Source organism: Serinus canaria, chromosome 2, assembly GCF_022539315.1.
Source record: "Serinus canaria isolate serCan28SL12 chromosome 2, serCan2020, whole genome shotgun sequence".
NCBI lineage: Eukaryota > Metazoa > Chordata > Aves > Passeriformes > Fringillidae > Serinus > Serinus canaria.
In genome coordinates, this window is record NC_066315.1 from 125,744,488 (window position 1) to 125,758,399 (window position 13,912).

The following is a 13,912-nucleotide window of genomic DNA, read 5'->3' on the forward strand; positions in this document are numbered from 1 at the left end:
ACTCTTCTACATTTCTCCTCCTTGTTCAGGGCAGGTGAATAGGAGACAGGCATCATGGTTAGTCTGAAACAACTTGTGTCTACAGACCCTTCCTCCTCACACTTGTTCCCTGCTCCATTGTGGGTTCTCTGCAAAAGTTCCAGTCCTTCAGAGTGAGCCTGCCCCAGATTAGATTCCTCCATGAGCACATTGTCCACATTTGGTCCACTGTGTTCTCTTGCACAGATTACTGGGGAATCTCTGCTCCACACCTAGAGCACCATCTGCCCTTCCTCCTTCTCTGACCCTGGTGACTGCAGGGATGCTTCTCATCTCTTTTTAGCTCACTCCTCACTGCATGCACGGTATTTTCACCCATTCTCCCAGAGGTGCCACCAGCTTTGTTGAGAGGCTCAGCTGTGCCCATCACAGGGTCTGTTGGAGCTGACAGGGAATGAGTGTGTGCAGCATGGAGCAGCTCTGGCCTCTCCTCACAGAGGCCACCCTGTAGCTGTTCTACCAGCACCTGGACACTTGCAGCACATACTGTGCCTGTTCTGTAAGACACCAGAGGTCCCTGAGAAGGGACCAGCCAACATGTCCTGCTGAGAAAGAATTTGCTGTGACAGATGCAATGTTAAGAATGTGAGGAAACACAGAATTTAGTAGTGGCCCAACTGAAGACATCCAGGGCAAAGAGGCTTTGTTTTCATACCAAACTAGTGTCTAAAGTCCTTCTGCATTGACTGGAGAGGCAGTTAAGAATCAGATTCACACCAGTTGCCATACTATTTCCTAAATGAAGGCTGAAATAAAAACTATACTGAGAAACACTGAAGAAATAGAGTAGCTCAAATCCTTCTTCTCTCTTTGAGTTAAGTACATGAAAGGCAAAACTCTCACAAAACTAAAAATCTAAATTTTCTCTTTTTAAACATAAAGGAGAGTGAGATAATGGAAGCCATCCAATTCCTAAGAATAGATGAACTCCCTTGAGCTGAGGAGCTTTGGAGTCTAGAAGTCTCCAGACCCCAGGGAGAATGCTTGAATGAGCCAGCCATCTACAAATGTGAAATTTACCAGTTCATCAATTGATGATGACTCAGAGCTCCAGCTGTGTAAGAAGAGTAGGGCCAGAGTTGCACTGTCCTCCTTCTCCAGTGCTTCTTAAGAGTAAGCTTAAGTGTCACCTTGCTCAACAGGTTCACAATTATGAATCATATTTTTGGTGCTGTGTATGGAGTGCTTAGTCACACTATTGGTGATTCTGCTCATCTCAATGCAGTGTTGAAACAGCTGGCTAGTGGTGATTACATGATTCACCAAAGGTCAAAAAAACAGTGTAACTGTCCTGGGAAAATGAATATTATTCCATTTAGGCTAGTGTTGCTATGACGTAGGTATCTTTCTTATTCTAGCCACCAGACTACCAAAGTAGCTGCAAAACTACTTTATGTTCTAAGCAGATGGAAAAAATCAAGAACTCCTGAGGTTGCCAGGCTGCAGTTAGGGTCTAACTGCTACAATCACCCAGGTAAAAATTATGGAGGAAAAGCATCTCAAGGGAATAAGATTACCAAGGCTAAAATAATTACTTTTGTGTATAAAGAAGAAAGCTCTGCATGAACTGTAGAGCTTCTGAGATAAACAGAGGCATATGATTGTGTCAGTGTAATTTGGAGAGAGCTGGGAGAAGTGAAGCGGAAGTTTTTGTCCCCCAAGGAAATGTTCCTGCAGTCCTCATCAACAGAGGCATATCCACTGCACAGTGCCATGTAGCCTGACCCATCAAAAGAATAATTTAATCTTCAGAACTTTCAAATTCTCATCTCTCTGAGCCACTTAGGCTCAATTATTTTAATTAAAATTTAAATGAGATTACAATTCCTTGTTTGGAGTTTCAGCGGTCACCAGGACTTTACAGCATTAGGTAATGTCCCTTCCACATTAAAAGATTTGAGAAAACATCTCACATGTAGTTTTATACTATCCCAGTACTGTTGATCTGGATTTATTTCTCTGCTTCTTCTTTAACTGCTGATTGTTCCTGGGCTTTATAAGTAATATAGCCAGAAAAATGCTCATGGTCCAGATTTCCCCAAAAGTTAAATAATTAGAAATTCCTTGTCAAAATTAATTTCCATAGAGTATAAAACACAGTTCAGAACTGTTATTGTTAAATACTCTGGTCTTTTTGCTTTTCTCATTTTTTCACAAATTGTTTATTTTTACCTCATTTCCATTATTTTATAAAATTATTAACCTTCTCTGTGTACTCATTTACCTGTTCCTTCATCCTCTGAAAGACCTGAGTGCTGTAACAAGTTTGACGAGCATGACATAAGCCAGCATTTAAGTAACAGGTACAGGTGATGGGTGATGTAATTATAGCTGAGTTTTAGCTGACTTAAACAAAATAAATCAAGAAGGGTTGTATTGTGTTTGCCTGGCCAGGTCTTGGTAGCAGGGGACTACAGGGGTGGCTCCTCTGAGGAGCCAACAGAAGGTTCTCCCATGTCCAACAGAGCCAATTGCTGCTGGCTCCAAGATGGACCTGCTGCTGGGCAAGGTTGAGCCCACCAGTGATGGTGTTAGTGCTTCTGGAACAATGCATTTAAGAAGGTGAGGAAAAAGCCCTGCAACTGCAGACAGGGGGGAGTGATAATATGGGAGAAAAAAAACTATGGATACACCAAGGTCTGTGAAGAGGGCAGGGGAGAAGGTGCTTCAGGCACTGGAGCAAAAATTCCCCTGCAGCCCCTGGTGCAGACCATGGTGAAGCAGCTGTGCTCCTGCAGCCCATGGAGGTTCATGATGAAGTAGAGGTCCACCTGCAGCTTGTGGAGGACTCCAAGCAGGCAGATGTACCTGAAGGAGGCTGTCACTCCTTGGAAGCCTGCACTGGAGCAGGCACCGGGCAGGACCTGTTGCCCCACGAAGAGAGGACTGCCAGGGGTTTGAAGCAGACAGGACTTGTGACCCCATGGGGGAGCAAACCTGGAGCAACCTGTTCCTGAAGGAGAGCACTATGTGGAAGAGATGCCCAAAGGAGCAGTATATGGAGAACTGCAGCCTGTGGGAAGGATTCACTGCGCAGTTTATGAAGGACTGTACCTAACAGGATACTCAGGTTTGATTGTTGACTGGGCACTGTCCAGTGATTGGAAAGTCAGGTGTGCAAATTCATGTCACCTATTTAACCACAGAGAAGCATGTACTGAAGTCCCTTTCCATTTTCCTTTTTATTTCCTTTGTACTGTGACTTCTGAAAGTGCTGACATACCCCATTTAATTTCATCGTGTGAGTCTCTGAGTGTTGCTGTACCCAGCATTTATTCTATTGTCTGCATCTCTGTTCTCCTGGATGAGGGGTGAAAGGAATACAATTGATTTAACTTATGTGTCCTTTAAAGAGAAAGTGCCTTAAATTAGCTGCTGAATGTATCTGTCTGTTCAATGGAGAGAAGAACCAACTTCCAAAGGCCCTCAGCTAGGACACAAATCTGTTATTCAGGTAGAGCCCTGTTGTGATTACTTAAGGCACAGGTTAGGAGCTATGAGTGGGCAATTATTCCCTTTCCTAGACTTGTAATGGGCATTTAAGTTTCTGATGCCAAACTGTTTTGCTGATAAACTAAGCTGACCATTGAGAAGGTCAAGTTTTACCTCTGAGTTTGCTACAGTTTTAAATCTAGAGAGTCCCTGACTCATTGTCAATTATAACTAAACAGGACTCACAAACTCATAATTGTTCTAACTGAACTGAACTTCTCATGAACTGTGAGGCTCTGTTCCTTTTTGAATTGAAGTATTTTGAGAACATGCCTTATGCCTGAAATTCTTCTACCTGCTGGGATCATATGGAAAGGATGATTCTATCTTACCCACTATACCATTGTGATTCCTGGAATAACTGCCTCCCAAGAGTAAACACAGGTTTTATGCCTAAAAGGCCTTGCTAGCACACTCCAAGGAAAATCTGCAATGCACACTCAGTGTGGACAGCCATGGAAGCCAGGCCTGGGAGAGATTTGAGAACAAAGTTTTTTGACACTGTGACAGTATTTTGATACTCCATATCTTCCTTGTAAAACTAGTCCTTCAGAGATAATATAGTATTTCATTACAAAAGTACAACATGAATAGAAAAACTCTTCTGGATAGTTTTAAACTGAATATATTACTTTAATCACAGTATGATCAAAGGCATGCAGTGGGAAGCTGGCCACTGTGACAGAATAAAAACTTCCTGGTGTGGAAACAAGAGGAGTGCAGCCACACTTGTGATTTGTCATACTGAGAATGTTTGACTGGTGCTGAAAATCAAAGCAGGAATTATCTATGAACGACAACACAAAAGCACTCCACAGTAAATCTCTCATCTAGCAATTAGACAGCAACTGAGCAAGTCATGGATAACAAGAATGTCTCTACATGTCACCTCAGAGTAACATTTTAAGTAGAAGAATCCTTGAGAAATAAAGAAAGATAATCAATATGGTTATTAATGAAACTAATTTCACACAAACATCTGGGAAATTAAGCATTCTCTTTAGGAGTTGTTTCTTGCAGTAACTTGTAAAGGAATGAATAAGTTGAAAGCCAAATTTCATATCAATATATTGAATGGTGTGGTAGCAATGATATTTATTTCAGCCTGGAAAATTTTCAGAAATTAAATACTAATAAAAAAATATATTGAAAATAACTTCCAAATACTTTTATTTTTGCTTGTTTTTTGCTTGCAGCTTTTCCTTTACAGCTAAATACATGGATTCTCTTGAAACTGAATATCTCAGATTTAAAATATAAAAATAAATTAAAAACCTATGGGGGAAAGAGGAAAGAGGCACTTAAGTGAAAAAGTCTATATGTTCAAATCAGTATGACACATACTGAAGTAAGAGAATAAGGTTTTGACAAGTCTTGGGGAAACTCTGCATTCTGGATGTTTGTGCAGATGCTCAAAGTACGCTTCCCTTCAGGTTGAAAGTGACTTGAGGGAACGCTGGTTAGGCATTGATTAGGGTCTAGCTTTTCATACTAGTGAAGCACAGATCAAATGTGCACCTAAAATTTGCATATCTTATAGCAAAATCTCCTTAGCAACACAGACTCATTTTTACCAACACCAGCACTACACTGCCAACATACTTAGAGAAAAGGCAGCTTGACTCGTATGTATTGTGGATTTTACGAGTGTTTAATATTCATTAAAGTGCAATCCTTATAGTAAGTGCCCAGAGTTTTCCCACTTGGCTCAGTAAGTGTTCCATAAAATATTGGTTTGTTTTATTTTTAGTTTATTTTGAGTGGAAAATGAGTATGCTCTATGCCATTGCATGCTGTTTTGACCTGAAGAAAGTAATATCAAATATATTCATGAGCTTAAATTCCATTGAGAGCTATTCAAGTCCAAATGTTTAGTTGATTGAGTTTACCATTTTTAATAATTCAGACAAGCAACAGGAAAGTGGTTGGCAAGCAGTTATTAAGAATATCTGTTATTCATAATCCTTTTTGTCTAACTAGTTAACACAGTAATTATTTCTTGATTGGAAAGCTTTTTGAAGCTAACCTTGATTTTGGGCCCAAACATTAAAACAAAAATCTAATTTTCTCCCACATAACTGCATGGCAATAGATCTGAAAAACTGCACCAAATTTCTCATATGTTAATTGTGATTGCTGATGTTTACTAATCAGTTTTCTGCCTGTAGCATCACCTTTATCTACGAAGTGAATGGTACTGAGAAAGCATGAATCAGCTTGGTAATTGTTTTAAATCAAATCCTTCAGGAACAATGCACTTCCATGAACTCAAGGATGATGAGGTAGAGACACTCCCCAAACCATTTCATTTAGAACTGGTGTTTTTCCTGTCAGTCACTTGTAGTTAAGGACCAGCCAGGGACCTTTTCCTCTTTCATGGCTGAGAACTGCAGTCAGTGATTTCGGTTTTACTCATGCACCTCTGATTTAGAATGGAAAAGAGAAAAGCTTCAGGTAGCTTAGCCTGAATTTGGCCTCAGGCCGTGGATCAGCTTATAAGCACTGCTGTCTTTCTTGCAAGGACACTGAAACAATAATATATTTGTTTTTCTTCCAGTAGACTGAGCTTGTTCTTGGTTTCCTATGCCCACACGTATGCATGGGTGTAGAAAACCGATAATGCGTTATAGCCTAAGAAGAATTACATAGCTGTTGACATGAGAGAACACAGATCTTTGCAAAACTCAGCTAGTTTTACAAAACTTTACTTTGCTCTTAGTCTTCTGGTCTTCTACTGTGGTTTGATTTCAAGAAATTTTTTTTGTTGTTGTGTTTACTCTTTGCCTATTTTTTCTAATTTGAATCATTAGACTCAAATTTTTTTACATTAAATTTGTCGTGGTTTTGTTACCTATAACAAAGGAGGGAATTCAGCCCCCTGCTCATCATTTTTTGTAGTGGCTGTGTCAGCAATCTCTCAGACATTTCAGAATTAGGTGCACTGTCACTTATTCCACCTCTTTTCCAATACAAATTAGTTTTTCCTACTCTATCTTGATCGGAAAAACAATGTTTCCTTCACCTCAGTCATAGACAGACACATCCATAATATATCTACAAATTGTCATTATCTGTTATTATACATAGGCATTCCTGTTTTGAGGCTAAATTTGGCTTTAATGCTATACAATATCTAAAGAACAGTAGCTATAAATCTTACAGCAATATATACCAATTAAACCACAATGCCTTTATGAAAATTTTTTTCTGTTCTCTTATTTATTGACAGATTTTTTTTTTAATTACAACACAATGAAAGGATGGTAAGTACATAAGATGCAATAGTATAAAAAGCCATTTTAACCCTTCCCTTGGTTAAGACACTTACAGCAGACAAGAACTGCCCCACCCCAATTCCCCCCATCTGAAATGAAAACAAAAAATAAATATAAATTAATAAATATAAAACAAATCACTGCACAGCCCTTAACTCTTTGATTGCCATGGCAAGAACCACAATGATGATTCTAGCGTGTGACGTTCGATGGTTAAAGGTTGCCGCAGCAGTCAAAGGGTTATAGCATTGTAAACATAAGTATTTGTTGAAAATGTTCAGTCATGTTAATGGTCTACAGCAATGAGATTATTATCACGACCCCTTGACCTTTAATGACACAACAGTATAAGGAGTTAAAGAGATTAGCTTGGTGAGCTGTTACATAGATTAATTAACCCATTTAGTTTAACAATGCACTATGAGGTCTTGATTTACTAACAAAAGACTACTTGTGTATAATAAAACACTGTTCAATGCATTGATCAATAAAATAAATGAAAAAAATCAGTCTAAGCACCACAAAATTTTGCCTGATTATATCTGACAGTCATAATACACTTTAGCACCATTTAGTCAGCCTTGCATTTGCACACAAACAAGCTTTGTGTTTGTCAGTAGAAGCTACCTGAAGGAATAACATATGTCAGTTATAAAAAGGTTACCGTATAGAATGCTGTGTGAGCCAATAAAATAAAATAAAATAACAATAATAAAATGAAATTCAGTTGCAGAAAGCAAATAAATGTTCCAGTTATTTTGATACTAATGCACATCCTAATAAGCAGAACATGGGCATGAAATGAATATGGAGCTATGCAGAGAAAAGGGAATAGAAATGAGAAATTTGTTTCACACAAGAGAAATCATTACATCCATATTCTGACTTATTTGTCAGGCTTTGAAAAATAAATGAACAACTGTTGGGTGGTTGAAAAGAAAGAGCTTGAAGATTTATGTTTAACAATATGTGAGTTTTAGGGTCATGTTATGCATAAAACAACTCTCAGAGCTATCCTATCGACTGCACAAACACCCTTGTCTCTGCATGAAAGGCTGATTTCCTCTTTCTCAGACATGGAGGATAAATAAGCAAATCACTTGGTGGGCAGAACCAGAATTTTAGTAGCTTCTAGCTAGCATATTGGAACCAGAACAATTTCTGTTGGAATTACAGGGATGAAGGAATGTCAACAACAGAAAATGGAATCAGCTGCTAAAATAACACTCAACAAGCAGTACTGAGGAAGAAATCAAGTTCTGATAGATTCAAGAATACAGCACCTGGAGAGAATGCAAGGTGCATGTTATTAATAAAGAGAAAAATATATGTGTAGGATGCTTGGAAAACAATTTACCCTTCTTGTATATATCCATATCAAACTCTAGTTGACTACAGACTGACAAAATTGCTGCACATGCTTTAACTGCTAACAATTCTACCACAGGACTGGCAAGGAGAAGACACTGCATCCCTCAAACAGTTTCTGATCATATAGGAACATTTATAACAAAAAGCAAACCTCAGAAGTCAAACACCTGCACCTTTCTCTGCAAGCTGTGTCTGAACTGGGCAATGAATTAACTTCAGTAGTAGATGACAGAGAGAGTTTTTTATATATGATACAAAAAAAAAATTAGGATCAGTTGGAAAACAGTACATAGTAGCAAAGCATTCTGCCATGCAACAGTGCTAGCCTATTATGCTACAACAGTATGGAGATTGATGTAATTGATGTATGTGTATGAACTGACTCATGGTCAAGGAAGGAGTGCAGCCATAAAATCCTTGTCTGAATTGTCTGAATAACCATGACACAGATTATAGGCATCAGAATGCAAAGGAAAAAGAGAACAATTTAAAGATGAGAACTGGAACCACTGAAAATAACACAGACTTTTGAAATGCAGTTTTCTAGTCTGCTCATGTTTCAGAGATGTCATAAGCCATACATACAAATAGTATGCAATGGCTGGTAAAAATGGTAAAAAATTGTAGGTCTTTGCTGTTACACTATTGTACATCTGCCAAGTCAAGTAGTTCCAAGATGCAAATAAAGAATGCATTATGATCAGCCCTGGCTGTACCATGCCTTTTTCATAAAAGATTTAAGGATGGCAATGTCAACAGAAGGCAAAGGCTTCAATAATCAGCTGTAAGTTAGAGCTCAGTGTTGTAGTACTGGACAATGAACAAGATTCAGTGAAAGATATACATCAAGCTCCTCAATATTCACGGGAGATTTGAGAAGGTACTACCTCTTCATTGTAGACACAAAAAAGCTGCAATTCCTAGTGACAAAGTGTAAAAAGTCGTACATGGTTAAATGAGATAGACAACAAAATTGATTTTGCTTATTTTTATAATGAACAGGTAATTTCCCACATGCCTACCGAGAGAATATAAAATTAAATATTGCCTTAATTAGTAAGGAAACATGTCAAGGTGCAGTGAGAAAAGGGTATGGAGGGAAATCAGAAGTCTGACTGTATTTATCATTTTACATATAGAAATAGAATTTGATGATCCATCCAATGGTCATAAAAGTAGTTCTGTCATATCAAATACTTTAGGACTATAGTGGAAATAAAGATATGGCTGTAATATAGACTAGTAGAAGTTAAAGACTTCCTTGTCCTCCAGAACTTTATCCGGTGGAGTTCTTCAAATCATCTTGGATCTAATTTTTGAGAACAAACAGGAGGACATTTCACTGTGACCAGTTTTTGCACAGAGATTCAGGTTAATATTAGTTTGACTAAATCTACCTCAAAAGATTTTGATTGCACAAGATAAATAATGTACTATATATTACCAAATAGATTTGCAGTCAGGTTTAGACCAACTATATTGAGAAGCTTTTTGACTGACTGCTATCTGGTGGGTTATGACTCCAAAGACAGAATTCAGTGGACTTTCTGAAGCCTAACAGATATCTTTGTTGTTGGAGGTCAAAAATACTTTCTAAGCTATCACTAAGTTCTTGGTAATATCTCTTTTACATGAAATTTTAGTGGTATTAGTGATCCTTGTCTCCATCTCTTTTGATAAATTGGTGTTGTACTTGCATTTATAAGTCAAAATGTTTCCATTCCTTTTCCTATTTTCTTTTGGTAATCAAAAATGGAAATGTTCTATGCTACTTTTCTTGTGTCTGTAAGTAGGCTTTGACCAAAAGACCTAGTTGGTTTTCCTGTGGGTCCTAGAAGTTGTGGAAAGAGAGAAAGTTAATGACTAGTTTAAGTTTCCCCTAATAAAGACTTCAACAGGGTGTTAATTTAAAACTGTATTTGTCATCACTGTGATCACAGCACTGCTATCAGTACACATTCCTCTGAAGGTGGTAGCATCTGTTGGATGATGAAAAGGGAGGATCATGAACCTTGATCTATCCTGTAGAATGATTTTCAACCAGACACAGTAAGACAATGCTGTGATTTGACAAGTGATGTCTGCATGTTTTAGAAACACAGTAAAGATAGATGCTATGTGTCTGTGTATACATATACATATACATATACATACATATATATATATATGTATATGTATACACACACATACATACATACATATATACACTTGACAATGCTTTACCTATTTGATGATGTAGAGGTAGAGTTGCGAATAGAGTATTTTCATCATCACATATTCCTCCAATTCAGGATTCCTATTCAGGGCTAAATTTTGTTGAGTATAACTATGTCAGCTATTTCTGTAAGCTGTGAGTATTGACAACAGCTATTCTGAGAGGTCTTTTTAATTGTTTTCATCTGCCTGGTGATGCATGGCAAGAATTCATAGCACATTATCATATGAGGTAAAACACAACCATGTAGCTATAAGCTGCAGCTATGCCTTGAAGGTATGAATTGTAGTTGTCATGGTCATTTAAAACAGTGCTGTAGGTTGTTAATGATGTCTTCTGAATGCATGTCATCACAGGTAGCATTTCCTAAACTACATAATTCTACTTATATCCAAGCAGACAAATTGCTGAGTTGACTTCAACACAGTGTTCCCAGAAGATATGAAGGTGACCAGTATGTGAGCACTGGCAATGGCCAAGCAAAGTGCATACAGTATGTTCTTCTCTCTTTAGAATCATTGTATGCCCTAATATGAGGCTGTGCATTTACCTGCAATATATCAGTTGTAAACCAGTACTTTTGAGACCTATTTAATATCATCTAATTTTAAGTGTTGATAAAAAGTATTAGAAACCATCACTTTGGAAAGTAATGGAAAAAGTGTTACTGTGGTAAAACTTCTTTTCTTTAAGGTTGCAAAATGATAGTAAGGGAAGCAAATTTTTATACCTTATTAACATGGATTACCTGCTGACACTAAGTACTCTTGGCTTCAACAAGGCAGAATAGTTTATGCACAGCTATGAAAGCTATGAATGTGTATGTAAACTGGGTGTTAAATACCAAGACATCAGGATGGAAATAGGAATTAGAAACCTTATTTTATAACTCAACACAGAACCCTGCAAGGGATGAACCCGTATGGACATTCACTGATTGGCAGAGTTATACTGTTCTGTTGCCAGCATGTAAGTAACACAATACTTCAATAAAAACTCCTCAAACTCCATTGTCATATTGTTAAGGACTAAGAAGGTACTTAGGAAGTTATTTTATGTCACCATTCTGTTACTAATCCCAGTTCCCAGAAAGCCAGTTCCTGGAATGAGGGATTAGTAAATGGGTTATCCAAGAGACATGCATGACACAGAATGAACAGGATTATTCCTGAGGATGGAGACAATATTCAGTATATATTTTACTGCAAGAATGAAAGGAAAAAAAAAAGTCAGGAAAGGCTATGAATTAAGATATGCCACTCCAAGAAGATTAAGGTTGTAGTTATGAAAAGGACATGATTCAATTTCATATGGTAAAAATTACTATTAACTAAACAGAAAACCTTGTTTTATGTAGTGGGTATAATAATAATAATCTGTGGACAATGATACTCTACAGAAGCAGAAGAAATTAAACTGTGTGACTGGAAAGCTTCATGCCACCACAAGCAGCTGGCATGTGTAATGATTATTGTTTATGAAGTATTACTGGGGCAGCAAGTAGCACTGTGCTGCATACACATCCAAGTACAAAAACTGTCTTTAGCATGTTAGTTTACATCAGCCTTTATTCATTTATGTCTTCTCTGCATCAAAATTTATTTCATCTATACTCTTGGTAGACCAGAATAATACTTAAGGCCGTCTCACAAAGCCAACATACTTTATGGACACCACTCACAGAATGTCCTCTTTTAAAGACAAAATGGGCAGCTGCAATTACAAATGTTAATTAATTGTCCATAATTTTTAGATTATATGGTAAAACTTATGTATGGTGGGAAAGAAGACCTGTCTTTAATGCTGTCTACATCCTTCCTTGAAATACATTTAGATTTTAGGAACAGATGCTTGCTGTGCTCACACACTGATGATCCTTCAAAATATGATCTTCTGATTATTACTGGGCATTTCTACTTACATACATTCATTTATAAAATAATTCCATATCTTAAGAAAATCTATGCTGCCTAACATTTGAGGCTACCTTAGATCATTTCTCAAATGGAGCCAGTTTGCAACAAGTGATGGTATGCTTTCGATGTTTACCAGATGTTTTCAGCATTGATGGCACTGATGACAATGTCCTTCCCCATCAGCCTCTGACATCTCAGATGGCAAGCCACAAGAATGGGTTAGAGAGATTTGACTCACACATTACATATTTTTCATGAGACTAGTGGCAGACAATTCATTTAATTACATGCATATATCAGAGATTAATTTTATGAGCACATGGTTCATTTACACCCAGTTTTGTAACTGACATATGTTTAAATGGTCTTATCTCATGAGAACCACTCTGTTTTTCTGCAGTCTGTGCAGTGGGAGCTAAGGAAGCATGCCTAACATTACAGTGCTGGAGTATCACAAGTATATCATTGTACTGAATAACAGGTTACTTGCTCCTCAGCTTCCAGACAGTATAATTTGATTTACAGCATAGCTGGCCAGTGACATTTGCTTCCTCAGCTGATAGTAATGATTTCCCTTATAACTCATAGACCTGCAGTCATCTATTTATACTTCTGGAAACAGAGGTGTCCAGAGACAGTCTTGACAACAACAAAAGGCAAACCCGGAGCTACTGTTCTGTTATGGCTGCTTCACATCTCCCACTGCCATGGTGCATGGCTTCCTTCGCCTCTGCAATTTGTGGTGAAACTTAGGCCGTGTTGTAAGAAGATATGGGAGCCAGGACAGAGCAAGCCCCTGCAGTCATATCCTTGCTCCTCCACCCAGTCAACTCATGCTCTTTCCAAAGTAGGCTGCTAATGGCATGGTAGCTTGCATTTCTGCTTCCTTAAAAATCCAGTGCCTGGAACATTCACTGTTCAGTTTACTATGTGTGTGTTTTAAGATTTGTCCTAACAATGGTTCAAACAAAAAAAAAAAAAAAAAAAAAAAGGAATGTAGTACTTCCATTGCTAGTAGGCAGACCAACTTCCTAGACTATGCACTGTTTTCTAACCAACAAGCTAGAATTAGATTCTATATAATTTGGTACCAAAAACTACATGTAACTGACATTTAGATTGTAAAGAAAGACCCCCCCAAAAAAAGTTGAAAATTCAAAAATTAGGCCTTACACTCCATTCTTAACCCACAGTGCTAATGGCAAGGGAGTCTTGATCCAGCAACTGGGGATGTGAAGTATGCTTCTAAGAAAAAGTGTAAGTCTGCCCCTTATGTTTGGATCTATTAGCTTATGTATTTTAATTCACAAAATTAGCCTTAAAAAATCTTTTTCTTTAATTATCCCCTCCCTTTTCCCACTTTGAAAGAAGAAAAAGAAAAAAAGTTCATAGGAATATATAAAATATGTATTACATTTATTCAGGAGACTTGAAAGGGCTCCTTTGGAGCCATTTGAGTCTCTCCATCCCAGCCTATCCAGTAAATATACAGTTACATATTTTTGAATTTTTTTTGATAAAAATTATTTTTTTCTACAGTCAATAACCTTTCCATAGGTTTAGATATTGAAAGGCCAAAGGAAACACTACCATAATCTACTCTG